The following is a 15,371-nucleotide window of genomic DNA, read 5'->3' as shown; positions in this document are numbered from 1 at the left end:
AAAAAGAGGCCCAGCGGGCAAGCATTCAGAGAGGAGAGTAAGGGAAGAAAGGAAGATGGAGAAGGAAGCATAGAACCGAGAAGGCATAGAGATGGGGGGGGGGGGAGAGAGAGAGAGAGAGAGAGAGAGAGAGAGAGAGAGAGAGAGAGAGAGAGAGAGAGAGAGACTACGGTTGGGATTCACGCTGTGGAAGGAATTTCAAGTCTTGCTCGGAGAACCACAGATTTTCCAGACTGATGGTAATGACAAGGGGACAGGAAACATGCCGTTACTTTCTATTTTCATCATTCATCCATCTATCCTCTTCCCGGAGGGATTACTCTGGAGGAGGAGCACTAAGAGGGGCCTCCCCTAGGGACCGGTCAAAAGAAGGGACTCTCCCTCTTTTCCCTGCTCAGCTTTTAGATTGATGGCGATGGTGTATACTGAGGGGGAAGGAACCGAACCATTAATTACTCCTTTGTTTGTCCATTCATCTGTCCACTCGCTTTCTGCATAAACTACCGCAGCTCGATTTCCTACTACTCTGTCTGGTTTTGGCCCTCCTCCTCCTCCTGGTCCTAGTCCACCTCCATCCCATCGTACTGATCTATCTCTTCTGACTGGCCCTGGTACTCCTCCTCTAACGGGTCATGACCCTGCTCTTCTGCCTAGTCCGGACCCCCCGTCTCTCCCTGATCCTGGGCCCTCCTCCTCCTCCTGGTCCTGGCCCTCCTCCTCCTTTGTCGGGGCCTGCTCCCCCTCCTCCATCTGGTCCTGGCCCTTGTACTCTACCCGGTCATGACCCTGTTCCTCCATCTAGTCCTGATCCTCCACCTCTCTCTGGTCTTGGCCCACCTACTCCTCCTGATACTGGACCACCTCCTCGCCCTGGTCTTGGTCCTCCTGCTGTGCCTGACTATGACCTCCCTTCTCATCCTGGTCCCGGCCCTCATTCTCCACCTGGTCCTGGTCTTCGTCCTGCAACTGATCCTGGCCTTCCTCCAATCCCTGGTCCCAGGCCTCCTTCTCCACCTGGTCCTGACCCTCATCATCTGCCTTGCCCTGGCAAACCTCCTCCCCCTTCTCCTGGTCCTCCTGCTCCTCCGTCTGTTCCTTGCCCTCCTCCTCCCACGGTCCTGGCGCACACCTTCTGGCTGCTCTGGCCCTCCTCCTCCGGCTCTTCCTTGGCCTCCTCTGCCTGGTCCTGGCCCTCCTCCTCCACCAGTTATTAGCCGTCCTCGTCCACTTGATCCTGGCCTTCCTCCTCCTCCGATGACATCAAATGGACAGGCTGGAACCCAGTTCTGGCCCCAATCCAAGTGCCATTCCCAAGCGCTTATTACAGTGCTCTGCACACAGTAAGTGCTCAGTAGATACGAGTGGATTGGTGAATGCCATTCCAACCCCCTCCTGGGGCACCCATGCCTCACCAGAATTGTTCCCAAGCCCAGCACTTAAAGCTATTCGGGCTCTACCCTGGTAGGCGGGTCTCCCCCTCCCCGACCCACCCCCAGACTCGAATGGCGCTCCACTGTCAGCGCCCCCACTCCCTACCGACCCCGCTGTCTGAAGGAAACGCGGTCCCAACCTGGAAAGGAGGTAGGGTTTTGACACTGGCGTGGTCCAGTTCCCCCCGTCCCCGAGTCCTGGGGTTAGAGTCCACCCCCCGCATGGCCTCCTTCTTCCCGCTGGCGGCCAGAGTAAAAATGGGGGATGACGGAGCGGGCCGGGCCCCCTGAACCTGCTTCTCTCACATGGCTGTCTGGGGCCGGAATCCTCTCAATTCTTCGGAGACCTGAACCTATGGCACGTCGCAAGGCAGCCCCCATTGCCTCAGACCTGGAGCCCCAGGACAGTCCTGTTGCCACCTCGCCCTCCTAGGCTTCTTCTTCTCCCACGGGATGGGAGCCCTCAGAAGAAGAACTGGCCATCGTTCTCTGCCAGTCTCCTCTTGTAGGATCTCAGGAATCTGCGAATCCTGGTCGAGCTGTCGTTTTCTAGAGTTTGAATTTCTGAAAAGGTGGTGGTAAAGAGCACATGAGATGTAGGGCAGAGAGAGAGAGAGACAGAGAGACAGAGAGAGAGACAGAGAGACAGAGAGAGAGACAGAGAGAGAGAAGGGGGGTATCTGTATTTGAGACTCTCTCTGGAAAAGGATTCCCAAGTCCTCAACGGAGAGCAGCGGGCTTTCTAGAATGATGGTGATGGTGTGTACTGAGAGGAAAGGAAACGAGCCATTATTTTCTCGTTTGTTTGCCCATCCATCCGTCCAACCGCTTCCCGGAAGGACTACAGACGCTCGGTTTCCATATCCATCCCACGTTGGCAGGGAGGAGGAGCCAAGAGAGGACTCCTTTGGGATCCGTCTAAGAAAAGGGGCCGGGCCTGATAATGAGGCATATTTTGCAGTTTTTTGTTGGCTTCTTTTTTCTTTCCCGAGCGCCCTCCTCTCCCCACTCACTAAGGAAGACAATGGCCACAAATTTCACATCTGGCTGAGGGCAGTTGGTATACGCTAGAGCTAGGGACGAGAAAATGGGATGGCTATACTCAAAGCTCTCCATCTGGGGAGGAAGAGAAGGAGAGTGAGAGACGCCAGCCCACCCCCAACCTCCTTGCAGATGCACCCCAACTCTCCAACTCCTAGTTCCACCCCAGGGCACTGGGCTCTTAACCTCCTCCTGGTCCCTTTCGCAAATCACCACCTCTAGACTCTAAGGTCATTGCAGGCCGGGAACGTGTCCACCAACTGTTCAACTGTACTCTCTGAGGCACTCGGTACAGTGCTCTGCACACAGTAATTACCCAAGGTATCCCACCCATGTGTCCCCCAGGAGGGATCCGCACCCACAATTCCCACCCCAGACCCATGGACTCCACCACCCACCCCCCACACATCCCAGACGTACTCACCAAGGCCTCACAGATGGTACCGTAGGCCGTGCTCTCCCTCTCTTCCCAGCTCAACATCCACCCGACTACTTTGGAGTGCCTCCAGCCGACTTTCTGGGCCAACTAGAAGAATGTATATCTGGCTTTCTGGAAACGGAGAGCACAAGGGGTGGGTGTCAGAGGGCGGCAGAGCCCAGGACCAGGGGCCCAGAGAGGATGCGCACTGTGGAGGGTGGGGGAGACTCACTTTGATCACTATTGGGTGCTCGTCATTCAGGTAGAAGAGGACGGGGAGGAGGCAGCAGATCAGCTTCTGACAGAGGCCGGCTTTCCTCTCCATCACACAGCTGTTGGCTACTGATGCCAGCAGCTCCAGGGCTGCCACCCGCACCTGGGGTCTCTCCTGAGGAGAAATCCCCGGTGAAGTGTGTAGGAGGGGCAGGAGATGGGTGGGGGGCTGCTGGCACCCTGGCAGGGGCTGGGGACCCTAGGGCAGAGACAACAGGGATACTGAGATCTCCGGGGCAAGGGCAGCGCTGGCAGATGGGGAGACGCAGTACCGAGCGGAGGGTGGGGGAGCGCCGTGGGTCGCCGCTGGGGTGACGAGCTGAGGAAGCGCAGCAGACTCCCCACGCTATATGGGAGCTGTGGAAACGGCCGCCCGCACTTGGGTTCTCTCTTGAGGAGAGACACCCGGTGGAGTGTGTGAGAGGGGCAAGAGATGGGTGGGGAGTTTCTGGCAACATGGCGGGGGCTGGGGACCCCAGGGCAGGGACAACCGGGGGAGAGACGTCTGCCGGGGAAGTGTAGGGAGTGAAAGCAGCGCCGGCAGAAGGAAAGCTGCGCCCGGGTACGGGGGAAGCCCTGTGGCTCGTTGCGGGGGTGACGTTATTGTGAAGGGCAGCCGATGCCACGAACCCAGGGGCAGTGGCCCCCTCTGGGTTATGGCACAGCCGGGTCGGGGGCCGGGAAGGTTCAGAAGGATAGGAAGGAAGGAAAGGAAGACGGAGGAGGAAGCACAAAAGACGGAGGAGGAAGCACAAAACAAAGCGAGAGAGAGAGAGAGAGAGAGAGAGAGAGAGAGAGAGAGAGAGAGAGACAGACAGACAGAAAGACAGACAGACAGACTACGATTGGGACTCACCCTGGGAAAGGAATTCCAAGTCTTCGCTGAAGAGCCACAGATTATCCAGACCGATGTTGATGCTGTATATTGAAAAGGATATGTAGGCCTTCCAGAAGGCCTTCTGGAAATGAAGAACAAGAATGGGGGTTGCGGGGGAAGGGGGGGGTGCCAGAGGGAGAGGGAGGCGAGGACCAGACGCCCAAAATGGGCAGAGACTGCAGAAGGTGGGTTAGACGCACTTTGCTCACTGTAGGGTGCTGGTCCATTACGTGGAAGAGGACAGAGAGGAGGCAGTGGAACATCAATGTTGCAGTTGGCAGGCTTCCTTCTCCATCGACCAGCCACCAGCCACGGTTCCCAGCAGCTCCAGTGGAGCAGCCTGTATTTGGGGTCTCTCCTGAGAAGAAACCCCCGTTTGAGTGTGTAGGAAGGGCAGGAGATGGGAACGGGGCAGGTTCTTGTCCCGGGCAGTGGTTGATGGTCCCGCCGGTTTGTATTTTTATTTTCTAATTTGTTTGCCTATCCATCCATTCACCCGTTTTCCAGAAGGACTATCGCCGCTCGGCTTCCATATCCAGTCCCCAGAGGCATGGAGGAGGAACCAAGAGGGGCCTCCTCTGGGACCCGGCAAAGAAAAGGGGCTGAGCCAGAACATGACGCTTTTTTGTTGGTTTTTGCTTGTTTTCTTTTCTTTCCCCAGTGCCTTCCACTCTCTACTCACCGAAGAAGAGCACGGCCGTAAATTTCACATCTGGTTGTGGGCTGTTGGTATAAGCCAGAGCTTGGGACAAGAACATGGGATGGTTGTCCTCAAAGCAGGACATCTGAGCAGGAGGAGAAGGAGAGTGAGAGACCCCTGCCCATCCCCAACATGCTTGTAGATGCCCACCCCCAAGTCCCCAAAACCTAGTTCCACTCCAGGGCACTGGGCTCTTAACCTCCTCCTGGTCCCTTTCTCAAATCAACCCCTCTAGCCTGGAAGGTCATTGCAGATCGGGACCGTGTCCACTAGCTGTTCAGCTGAACTCTCCGAAACGCTGGGTACAGTGCTCTGCACACGCTAATTACCCCGATATCCCATCGATGTGCCCCCCAGGAGAGATCCGCGCCCACAATTCCCCCTTAGACTCAAGGACGCCCCTCCAACGCCCCACCCATCCCAGTCGTACTCACCAAGGCCTCCCAGATGGTACCACAGGCCGTGCTCTCCCTCTCCTCTCCGCTTAGTGTCCATCCAACTACTTGGGTGTAACTCCATTCGATGCTCTGGGCCAGCCAGAAGAATATGTATCTGGCTTTTTGGAAATGCAGAATCCGAGGATGAGTTTTAGAGGGCAGAAGAGGCCAGGACCAGGGACCGAGATGAAGGGGACTGTGCAGGGTTGGGGAGACTCACTTTGCCCACTGTCGAGTGCTCGTCCTTCAAGTGGGAAAGGACGGGGAGGAGGCAGCGGATCAGCTCCTGCTGGGGGCAGGCTTCCTCCTCCATCACCTAGCTGCCAGGCACAGCTACCAGCAGCTCCCGGGCTGCCACTCGCACTTGGGGTAGCTCCTCGGGAGAAACCCGTGGTGGAGTGTGTAGGAGGGGAAGGAGATGGAAAGAGGGCAGGTCCTTGATCCGGGCGGTGGTTGATGGTCCTGCCGGTTTGTAGCCCGTCCGTGGGGAGATCTCGGCATCTTCGTGGAGGTCTCTGACCCAGGCGGTGGTTTATTGTCCGCACCGGTTTGTGGACTTTCGAGGCTCACACTTGGCTCTGGGCCTCGTTCTCGCAGGCTTCCTATTCTCCCCCAGCCTGGGAGCACTAAGAATAACCTCAGGTCATGATTCTTATTCTGCCTCTTCACGTGGGAGTTGAGAAATGTGCAGATCGTGTTCTCAGCACTTGTCGTGATAGTTCATTACCGCCCCTGCACTTTAGCCCAGTGCCTGGATCAAGCCAAGGCTGTGGCCTGGGAGATGCAATCGGCCCTGTTCCCATCGGAGTGGAGCAGCAATGGTGGCCATGCAGACAGTGGTTATTCCCAACACTCCACGATAGGTTGGTTCAGGTCCACACGCAGTAAACCGCTTGGCATCCTTGGGAGTTGATGTCCTTCCTTCCCTGGAACCTCGGTGCGTGAATTTTCCTATTCTATTTTGCTTTGTCCTATTGGATGTGCGCTGCTGTTGGAAACCGCAGAAGAATAGCATGGAAGTGAGGAAATGGGATACCCCTCATGCCTGTCCAGATAAGGCCTTGGCTGTAGGGCCGTCAAGAGCCCCACTGGGCCACGGGTGGACCAGTGCTAAAGCGTGGGATAGAACAAAGGGGGATACGTCCCGATGGGTAGAGATTAAGCTCTGCCTTTATTTGTAACAATTAGCTAAATTTAGTGTCTGAATTGGAGAACTAATCTGTAGATCCATCAGATTTCTTGAGAGCTTACTGCGTGCAGAGTACCTTGCTGAGTGTTTGAAAGGCTACAATACCACAGAGTGGGTGGACACATTCTCTGTCCACAAAGAGCTCACAATCTAGAGTACATAGTATTTACATTACTATAAATAAGATATGTTTATAATATAAATAACTAAGGTCGGTCTAGCCCTCAGTCCTGAATTGCGTGATGCCTGCCATCAAGACCTGCAGGTGACTCGGGGGAATCTGCTTCTTTGGCCAATCGATGGGATTTATTGAGTGTCTACTGGGGGCAGAGCACTTTACCGAGCGCTAGGGAGAATAGGATTCAAAAATCGGCTCAGCTTCCGCTTCATTTTTAGGAAGGTGATTGGGGGTCTGAAAAATTATAATGATGGCATTTGTAAAGCGCTGACTAGGTGCCAAGCACCGTTCTAAGCACTGGGCTAGATACAAGATTATCAGGTCAAAATACAGTCCCTGTCCCACATGCGGCACCCAGTTTAATAATGCTAACTGCGGTATTTTTTAGTCGCTTCCTATGTGTCAGGCACTGTACTAAGCACTGTGGTGGATAAGAACAGATGGGGTTGGACCTAGTCCCTGTCGAACATGGGGCTCCTTCTCTTCATCCCCATAGGTATGCGACCCCCACGAGCTCAACTCCTCCGGGAGACCTTCCAAGACTGAGCCCCCCCTTTCCTCTGCTCCTCATCCCCTCCCCATCGCCTCTACTTCCTCCCTCTACTTTACAACCCCTCCCCACCCCACAGCACTTGTGTATACATGTTTATACTTATAATTCTACTGATTTTATGGATCATGTGTATACGTCTATAATTCTATTTATTTATATTGATACTATTGATGCCTGTCCATTTGTTTTGTTTTGTTTTGTTGTCTATCTCCCCCCTTCTAGATTCTGAGCCCATTATGGAAGGATTGTCGCTATTTGATGCCGTATTGTACTTTCCAAGGGCTTAGGACAGTGCTCTGCTGACAGTAAGCATGCAGTGAATACGATTGAATGAATGAATGAATGAATGAAGGATGTCAGACTAGGAATGTAGGCTCCGGCTTCACACAAGAAACTATACGAGGAGGACTTGGCCAAGCTCGTTGTGCATATCGTCCGCGCAGCTCACACTGGATTTGCCCTCCAAAACCAGACGGCCAAGGTACGGGAGACCTGGTCCCGTACGTCTACAGGACTCGGGTAGGACCGAATAGACTCCGAGAAACTGGAAGTTATTTGGGCATTCCTTTCCTCGTGTTTCCCCACTGTTGCCTGCCCCATTGGTCCTGGCATATTTTGACTTTCCTCGCTCAAGCCATGGCTTAAATAGTGTCGTGCTCTGTTGTTCTCCAGCTTTCTCTATAGCTTTTTTCCCTGCTGCTTCTCCACGAAGATCCACCTGAACGCGCTCTGCCTAGAGCAACACTGGAGCTGACCGGTCGGGATGCATTTGGAGTCTCCCAACCAGAGCTAGCCAAACCGACCCCATTTTGGAAAGGCCCTCCTTCTCCTCTGTTATCAGGGAATTGTTACATGCTCTGAGTGGTTTATGTATGGGTAACAAAGACTTGTAGTTAGAGGCCACACCTTGCAGATATGGCTCAAGGTTACACTTAACAGGGCCGAAACATCTCACCCAAATTCCCCTCTATATTCCCCGTCTGCCACGTCCACAAAAACATGTTTCTATGTAGAGTAGGGTCCATGTGGAAGAAGCTCGATGTTAGGCGTTACAGGCAGATAATCTTTTCCAAACATGGCGGTCATATTGGATTGCTCTCCTGGTTGGTCGGGGAATATGAACGCCCAGCTGCCACTTCCACGCCCACCCTCATCAAAACAATGTGCACCTGGGCTAACTAACTCTTGCTCTTTGCAACCCGGAGGGGAGGCTAGGACAGTCCAGAGTGTTTTTGGCTTAGCCTGGGACTCCCGGGCCAAGGCTCTGTAAAGACCCCGACAAGTTCTAGAGAGGAAAAGGGGTTCGAGGACCTGTCTATCTGAGATTGAGTTTGAGGCATGAGCTCAAACCGCCCCGTGATGGGGTGAGACGTTGGGTCCCTAAAGGATGTAATACCTTTCGTTTGAGGTATGAGCATGTTTTGTAAACGGATGCACAGCTCTTGTAGGTTTATGCAGTAAAGCCATAGCTTTTCCATAGACACATGCATCAAAGCCTTAGCCTTTACGTAGGTTTTCGTAGTAAAGCCATAGTTTTCATGACCAAACTTACTGGGTCTGTTTGCTTCCTTCTTCCGCGCCTGAATCTAAGTGTCCACCAATGAACTCCCTCCTTCGGGATACGTCGGTAGTCCAGTGATCTCCTGAGGTTGCTGACCCGGTGGGGGGAAGCAGACCAACAGCTTCACCTGCCACAGAGCAGGGTAGCTAGAAAGGGGATCCGGCGGGCCCGACTGAAGGACAGGCTGGTGGAGACCTTTGAACCTGGGATGCTCTCGCTGGTCTTAGTCGGTACTCGGACCGATCACCTCGCGGTAGGAGAAATCTCAATGGCCCTGGGGTGAGGGCTTAATCCTATTGCTCTGGGGTGAGGGCTTAACGGTGTCTGAAATCTCATGTTGGATAATTAATTAATGATGGCATTTACCAAGTGCATCCTCTAGATGATAAGCTAGTTATAGGCAGGGAACGTATCTGCTAATTCTGTCCTATTATACTCACCCAAGCGCTTAGTACAGCGCTTGGCCCATAGTTAGACCTCAAAACATACGAATGATTGGTTGACTGATTGATAGATTGATTATGGGTCAAGCGCTGTACCAAGTGCTGAGGTAGATACAAGTCAGTCGGGCTGGATTCAGAGCAAGGACTGTAACTCCCAGGTGGGCGCCTGCATCGTGAACATGGAAAACAAGGTCGTCGGGATTGGCTACAACGGGATGCCCAACGGCTGTAGCGACGACCTGCTGCCCTGGAGAAGGGTCGCGGACAGCCGACTGACACCAAATACCCCTACACCCAGACCACACCCTCCGCTCCTCTGCTGCTAATCTCCTCACTGGGCCTCGCTCTTATCTGTTCCGCCGTCGACCCCCGGCCCACGTCCTCCCCCTGGCCTGGAATGTCCTCCCTCCGCACATCCGCCAAGTGAGCTCTCTTCCTCCCTTCAAAGCCCTACTGAGAGCTCACCTCCTCCAGGAGGCCTTCCCAGACTGAGCCCGCTCCATCCTCTCCCCCGCCTCCCCCTCCCCTTCCCCCCCGCTTTACCTCCCTCCCCTCCCCCCAGCATCTGTATATATATATATATATATATATATACATATATATATATATATTTGTACATATTTATTACTCTATTTATTTATTTATTTTACTTGTACATATTTATTTTATTTATTTTATTTTGTTAATATGTTTTGTTTTGTTGTCTGTCTCCCCCTTCTAGACTGTGAGCCCGCTGTTGGGTAGGGGCCGTCTCTATATATTGCCAACTTGTACTTCCCAAGCGCTTAGTACAGTGCTCTGCACACAGTAAGCGCTCAATAAATATGATCGAATGAATGAATGAAAATCCCGGCTCCACCACATGTCTTCTATGTAACCTTGGGAAAGTCGCTTTTCTTCTCTAGGACTCATTTACCTCATCCGCAAATAAGGGAATTAAGAGTACGTGCCCCATGAGGCACAGGGCCTGGGTTCATCCCACCTGGTTGACTTGCATCAATTCCAGCCCTCAGAACAGGGCTTGGTCACGTCGAAAAGGGTTCAACAAGTACCATCATTATTATTATTACAAGATCCCTACGGTGGAACAGGAGGGCAAAAGAGTAATCTGGGGTGCGGGGACGGGGACTCTGTAGGAGACCGGAGGCTGTTGATGAATCAACGTCTGTGTTTTCTTCCAACACTTACCACGGTGCTATACCCGTCCCAGGTTTGCTTAAATGTTTCTGATTGAGTGGTTGACTGATCTGGTCCCCATATGGGAAGTAACTCATTACTTTATGGCTTGGATCCCCCACACCCCCTCAGGACATTACCAAGAAAGGTGTCTTCTGTTACAGATGCTTTTAAATATGTGGATGGAAGAAATAACAATCAATCAATCAATGGTATTTAACGAGCGCTTACTGTGTGCAGAACACTGTACTAGGCACAATATGTTGTGGCCTGAGGATGATGCAAGATCATCGGTTTGGACATAGTCCCTGACCCACATGGGGCTCACTGTCTTCATACCCATTTCACGGATCAGGAAACTGAGGCCCAGAAAAGTGAAGTGATTTTCCCAAGGCTGCACAGCAGATAAATGGTGGAAGTGGGATTAGAATCCAAGACCTTCTGACTCCCAGCCCTGGCCTCTATCCGCCCGGCCATGCTGCTTGTTGTTGCTGTTGTTTAACAATATCTATTAAGCGCTTACTAAGTGCCAGACACTGTATTAAGCGCTTGGGATAGATTACAAGCTAAGCAGATTGTACAAAGTGCCCGTCCCACATAGGGGTCATACGACAGACAAGTGGCGGAGCTTGGATTAGAACGCAAATCCATCTGACTTCCGGTACCGTGCCTGACACAATATGGCAGAGCTGGTAGACACATTTCTCTGTGCACAAAACAGAATCAGGAGAAAGGATAAGCTACAGATAAAGCAGCTGGGCTTAATGGCTAAAGCACAGGCTCCCAACAAGTTACATATAACCAGCACGGCCTAGTGGATAAAGCACATTGGGAGTCAGAGGGCCTGGATTCTAATCCCAGCTCCACCATTTACCCACGGGGTGATCTGACATTAGTCAGGTCAGTTTTCTAGGACTCAGTCTGCTCAACTGCAAACTGGGGATTCATATGGGACATGGCTGTAATTGGCCGGATTAACCTGTAGAAACCCCAGTGCTTCACACATGGTAAGTGCTTAAGAAATGCCATAAAAGTACAGTTTGTCTCTTTCCGTGTAAAAGGAGAAATGATGTTTCAAATCTATATTTTTAGGGTACTGGCTAGTCACTTCACTCATTCATTCATTCATTCAATTGTATTTATTAAGTGTTTACCATGTGCAGAGCACTGCACTAAGCACTTGGGAAAGTACAGTGCAACAGTAAACGGTGACAGTCCCTGCTCTATGTGCCAGGCATGTAACAAGCTTTGGGGGAGACACAAGCAAATCAAGTTGGACACAGTTCATGTCTCACATAAGGCTCACAGTCTTAATCCTCATTTGACAGATGAGGGCCCTGAGGCACAGAGAAATGAAGCGACTTGCCCCAGGTCATGCAGCAGACAAGGGAGGGAGCCGGGTCCTTCTGACTTCCAGGCCCGGGTTCTTTCCAGTGGGCATGCTGCTTCCCAAACTATTACTTAAGAAGGTGACACTGAATATTTTCATTGGTACAGAATAGCTACTAAATGATCCAAGTGTTTCTCTTGATTGTTGCTAAGTAGCCCTCCACTGACACCAGGTGACCAGAGCTCGGGGGTCCCTTAAGACACCCTGATGACCAGAGAAGCCTCCGTGGCCCACCTGTCCTTGATCCGGTCATGTGGGGGATGGCAATGTGAGAAGACCATGTTCCCCTATTAAAAATCCAGCCTCACCCAGAGTCTTTGGCAACATTTGGGGGCCCGAGAGCAAGGCACTGAATACCTGATCCTGACTGGAAATTTCATCCCCACCACGAACCCTAAGGCATGTCAACATCAAAAGGGAACTGCATCGTCTCCTGTTAAGGGGCTTCGTGGGAGGCAGTGCAGCCTACTGGCAAGAGCATGGCTCTGCTACTCAGAAGACTACAAGTTATCACTCAGTTAATCAATCGCAGTTATTGAGCGCTCACTATGTGAGGAGCACTGTTCTAAGCGTTTGGGAGAGTCCAATACAACATTGACTCATTCCCTGCCCACAATGGGTTCAGAATATAGAGGGGGGTCTTCTTCAAATGCCATCGAGTTGATTGGAATCCAGCGCAATTTCATGGAGACACCCTTTCCAGAATGTCCCATCTTCTGTCATCAAGTCATCCCGGTATGCATATCAATAGAGTTTTCTTGGTAAAGATACTGAAGTGGTTTACCATTGCCTTCTTACAAACAGTAAAAACTCGAATCTCTGCAGCTGTCTTTGCTCAACAAATCGACCACGCGTCTTTGACTCTTCCCCATGCCGCGGCTGCCCAGCGCAGGCGATTTGACGCTGTCTGATGCTTAGGCTTAGTCCTTTCCATTACGGGTAACCCTAGATGGCATAGTTCCAAGCTTCATCAACTAGAGGGGAACACAGACCTTAATACAAATAATCCAGTGCAATGAGGTTCCTGCTGTGTGACCTTCGGCAAGTTACTAAATCTCTCTGTGCCTCAGTTTCCTCCTCTGTGAAATAATAACGATAATCATAGGAATTGTGGCAATCATGAAGCGCTTACTATGGGCCAGGCACTGGACTACACCCTGGGGAAGATAGAAGATAATCAGAATGGACACAGTCCCTGTCCCACATGGGACTTACCGTCTTAATTCTCCTCTTAAAGAGGAGGTCCAGAGAAGTGAAGTGACTTGCCCAGGGTCATAAAGCTGACAGGTGGCAGAATAAGGATTAGAACCCAGGTCTTTCTATCGCCCAGGCCCGTGCGCTATCCACTAGGCCATGTGAAATGGGGAGAGAGTATAGTAGCCTCTACTTCTAAGTCTGTTAGCTGCGAATAGGATCGAGACCGTGTCTGACCGGATTGCCTTATATCTACTCCAATACTTAGAACAGTGCTTGGCACATAGTAAGCAGTTAACAGATACCATAGTTATGATTATTACTCGACGCATAAACAGCACTAAATAAATAAGATTCTCATTAGTAGGAGCTGTTATGGGAAAATCTCTCCCGAGAGGGCAATGCCGTCTCCACCTCGTGTCTCCTGTGTGCCGTTGGGCAAGTCATTTCACTTTTCTGGGCATCAGTTACCTCAACAGCAAACTGGGGATTAAGATCGTGAGTGTCATGTGGGAAAGGGTCTGTGTCCAAACTCATTAACTTGTATCTTCCCCAGAGTTTAGTAGAGTCCCTGGCACATAATAAATGCTGAAGAAATGTCATGATTATTGGTGGTGGTATCGTATTCCCCTCCATAGTAAAGAACTCGAGCCCCCAGGTGGGAAGGAGAATAACCTTTCTAGCTATGAACCCCGCTTACTTTGAGTGAACCCCAAAAGGAGTCTGTCGACCAGTAATTCCACGGGTGAGCATACTCGATCCAGATTGAAAGATTTTCTTGTTTTCTACACTTCTAATCCTGGGAACTCCTCTTTCATGACACCCTTATCGGTCATGGATTTTTTTTTTTTGAGAAGTTCCCTTTTCTTTCCCTAGAGTCAGAGCACAGGGAGCTCCAAGGGTGTATGGGTGCCCCCCTGTCCCTTGACCTTGAACTCTATGCGGGACCCCCATCATAGGGAAGAGCAGTAATTCCTGCCCCCCTGCTTTAGCTTAGTCCAACTTCTCCAACTATTGGGATAGAAACAGGGGACCTCTAGATAGGGAGAGCTAGAGAGTCTTCTCCACTCTTTCTACCAATCAATCAATGGTATTCATTGACAGTAATGATAGTAATGACAATGCAACAATAATCATAATAAGCGTGGTATTTGTTAAGAACTACTATGTGCCAAGCACTGTACTAATCACTAGGGTGTACACAGCCAAACCGAGGTGAAAACAGCCCCTGTCCCTTTGGGGATTCATAGGCTTGATCTATCAAACATATTTATTGAGTGTGTACTCTGTTGCAGAACACGGTACTCAGTTCTTGAGAGGGTACATTGCAAGAGAAATAGCAGACAGATTCCTTGTCCATAAAGATCTTGCAGTCTTATTCCCCATTTTACAGATGCAGGGACTGAGACCCAGAGAAGAGAAGTGACTTGCCCCAGGTCACACAGGAGAGACATGACAGACCAGGGATTACAAACCAGGTCTTTCTGACTCCTAGGCCGTGCTGCCTCTCAGCAGCACTTAGCTATGTGCACTTACAAGAGCTATGAGCTATGAGTGCTTACTCCAAGTCACTTTAGCTCTCTGTGTCTCAGTTACTTGATCTGTAAAATGGGGGATGAGACGGTGAGCCCCAGGTGGGACAGGGTCTGTGTCCAACCCAATTGGCCCCTATCCACCCCAGCACATAATACAGTGGTCTGCACATTGTAAGCGCTAAACAAAGACCACAGTTAATGTTATTATTAATATTATTACTATGTGCAGAGCACTGTACTGAGCCCTTGGAGAAGTCTGATACAACAGAATTAGCAGACTGGTTCCCTGCCCAGAATGAGTTTCCAGACTGGAAACTCGAGCAGCCCCCAAAGCACAGGTTTGGGAGTCAGGGGAAGTGGGTTCTAATCCCGGCTCTGCCACTCGGGTGCTGTAATCTTGGGTAAGCTCACTTAACTTCTCTGAGCCTCAGTTCCCTCACCTCTAAAGTGGGGATTCAGATTGTGAGCCCCATGTGGGACATGGACTTTCTTAAACCTGATTAATTCGTATCCACCCCAATGCTTAGGAAAATGTTTGGCACATAGTAAGCGCTTAACAAATTCCAAGATTCTGATTCTGATGAGAGGACTGGCCATGCCCTGGGAAGACTCCTCATTTCAGAGAGCCAAAGGGCACTACCCCCATCCCAAACTGTGCAGCAGAGACTGGACAAGTTCTAACTCGTGCCCTTATGGGAGGTGAGGGGCGGGGCAATCAATCAATCAATCAATCGTATTTATTGAGCGCTTACTGTGTGCAGAGCACTATACTAAGCGCTTGGGAAGTACAAGTTGGCAACAGATAGAGACAGTCCCTACCCAACAGTGGGCTCACAGTCTAGAAGCCAAACAAACCCTGCCCCTCAAAACCCCACTTTCCCCTTTCCTGCTGCGGGGGGGGGGGGGGGCGCCTGGGGTGGCACCAGTGAATCTAACCCCGGGCACGGGGGCGCTTGGCAAGGGGCGGGCCCGCCCC

General features: G+C 51.4%; 2 long non-coding RNA genes across 3 annotated transcripts; both read right to left on the bottom strand.

The window, feature by feature from the left end:
* Positions 1-1,576: 1,576 nt before the first annotated feature.
* Positions 1,577-3,344, bottom strand: LOC119923776. 2 transcript variants are annotated; one of them, XR_005448964.1, is made up of 3 exons: positions 3,122-3,344; positions 2,896-3,021; positions 1,577-1,994 (listed from the first exon to the last, which is right to left on the bottom strand). It is a non-coding gene; the product is annotated as an uncharacterized LOC119923776 (long non-coding RNA). The 2 variants fall into 2 exon arrangements; XR_005448963.1 differs by lacking the exon at positions 1,577-1,994 and adding an exon at positions 2,285-2,546.
* A 674-nt stretch (positions 3,345-4,018) lies between these two features.
* On the bottom strand, positions 4,019-8,775 carry LOC119923775. The gene is made up of 5 exons (XR_005448961.1): positions 8,649-8,775; positions 5,174-6,164; positions 4,722-4,824; positions 4,240-4,397; positions 4,019-4,080 (listed from the first exon to the last, which is right to left on the bottom strand). It is a non-coding gene; the product is annotated as an uncharacterized LOC119923775 (long non-coding RNA).
* Positions 8,776-15,371: the final 6,596 nt, after the last annotated feature.

The sequence above is a fragment of the Tachyglossus aculeatus genome, unplaced genomic scaffold, assembly GCF_015852505.1.
Source record: "Tachyglossus aculeatus isolate mTacAcu1 unplaced genomic scaffold, mTacAcu1.pri scaffold_256_arrow_ctg1, whole genome shotgun sequence".
NCBI classification, from domain to species: domain Eukaryota; kingdom Metazoa; phylum Chordata; class Mammalia; order Monotremata; family Tachyglossidae; genus Tachyglossus; species Tachyglossus aculeatus.
Note: the sequence above shows the minus strand (reverse complement) of the source record. Positions and strands in the feature narration are given on the sequence as shown.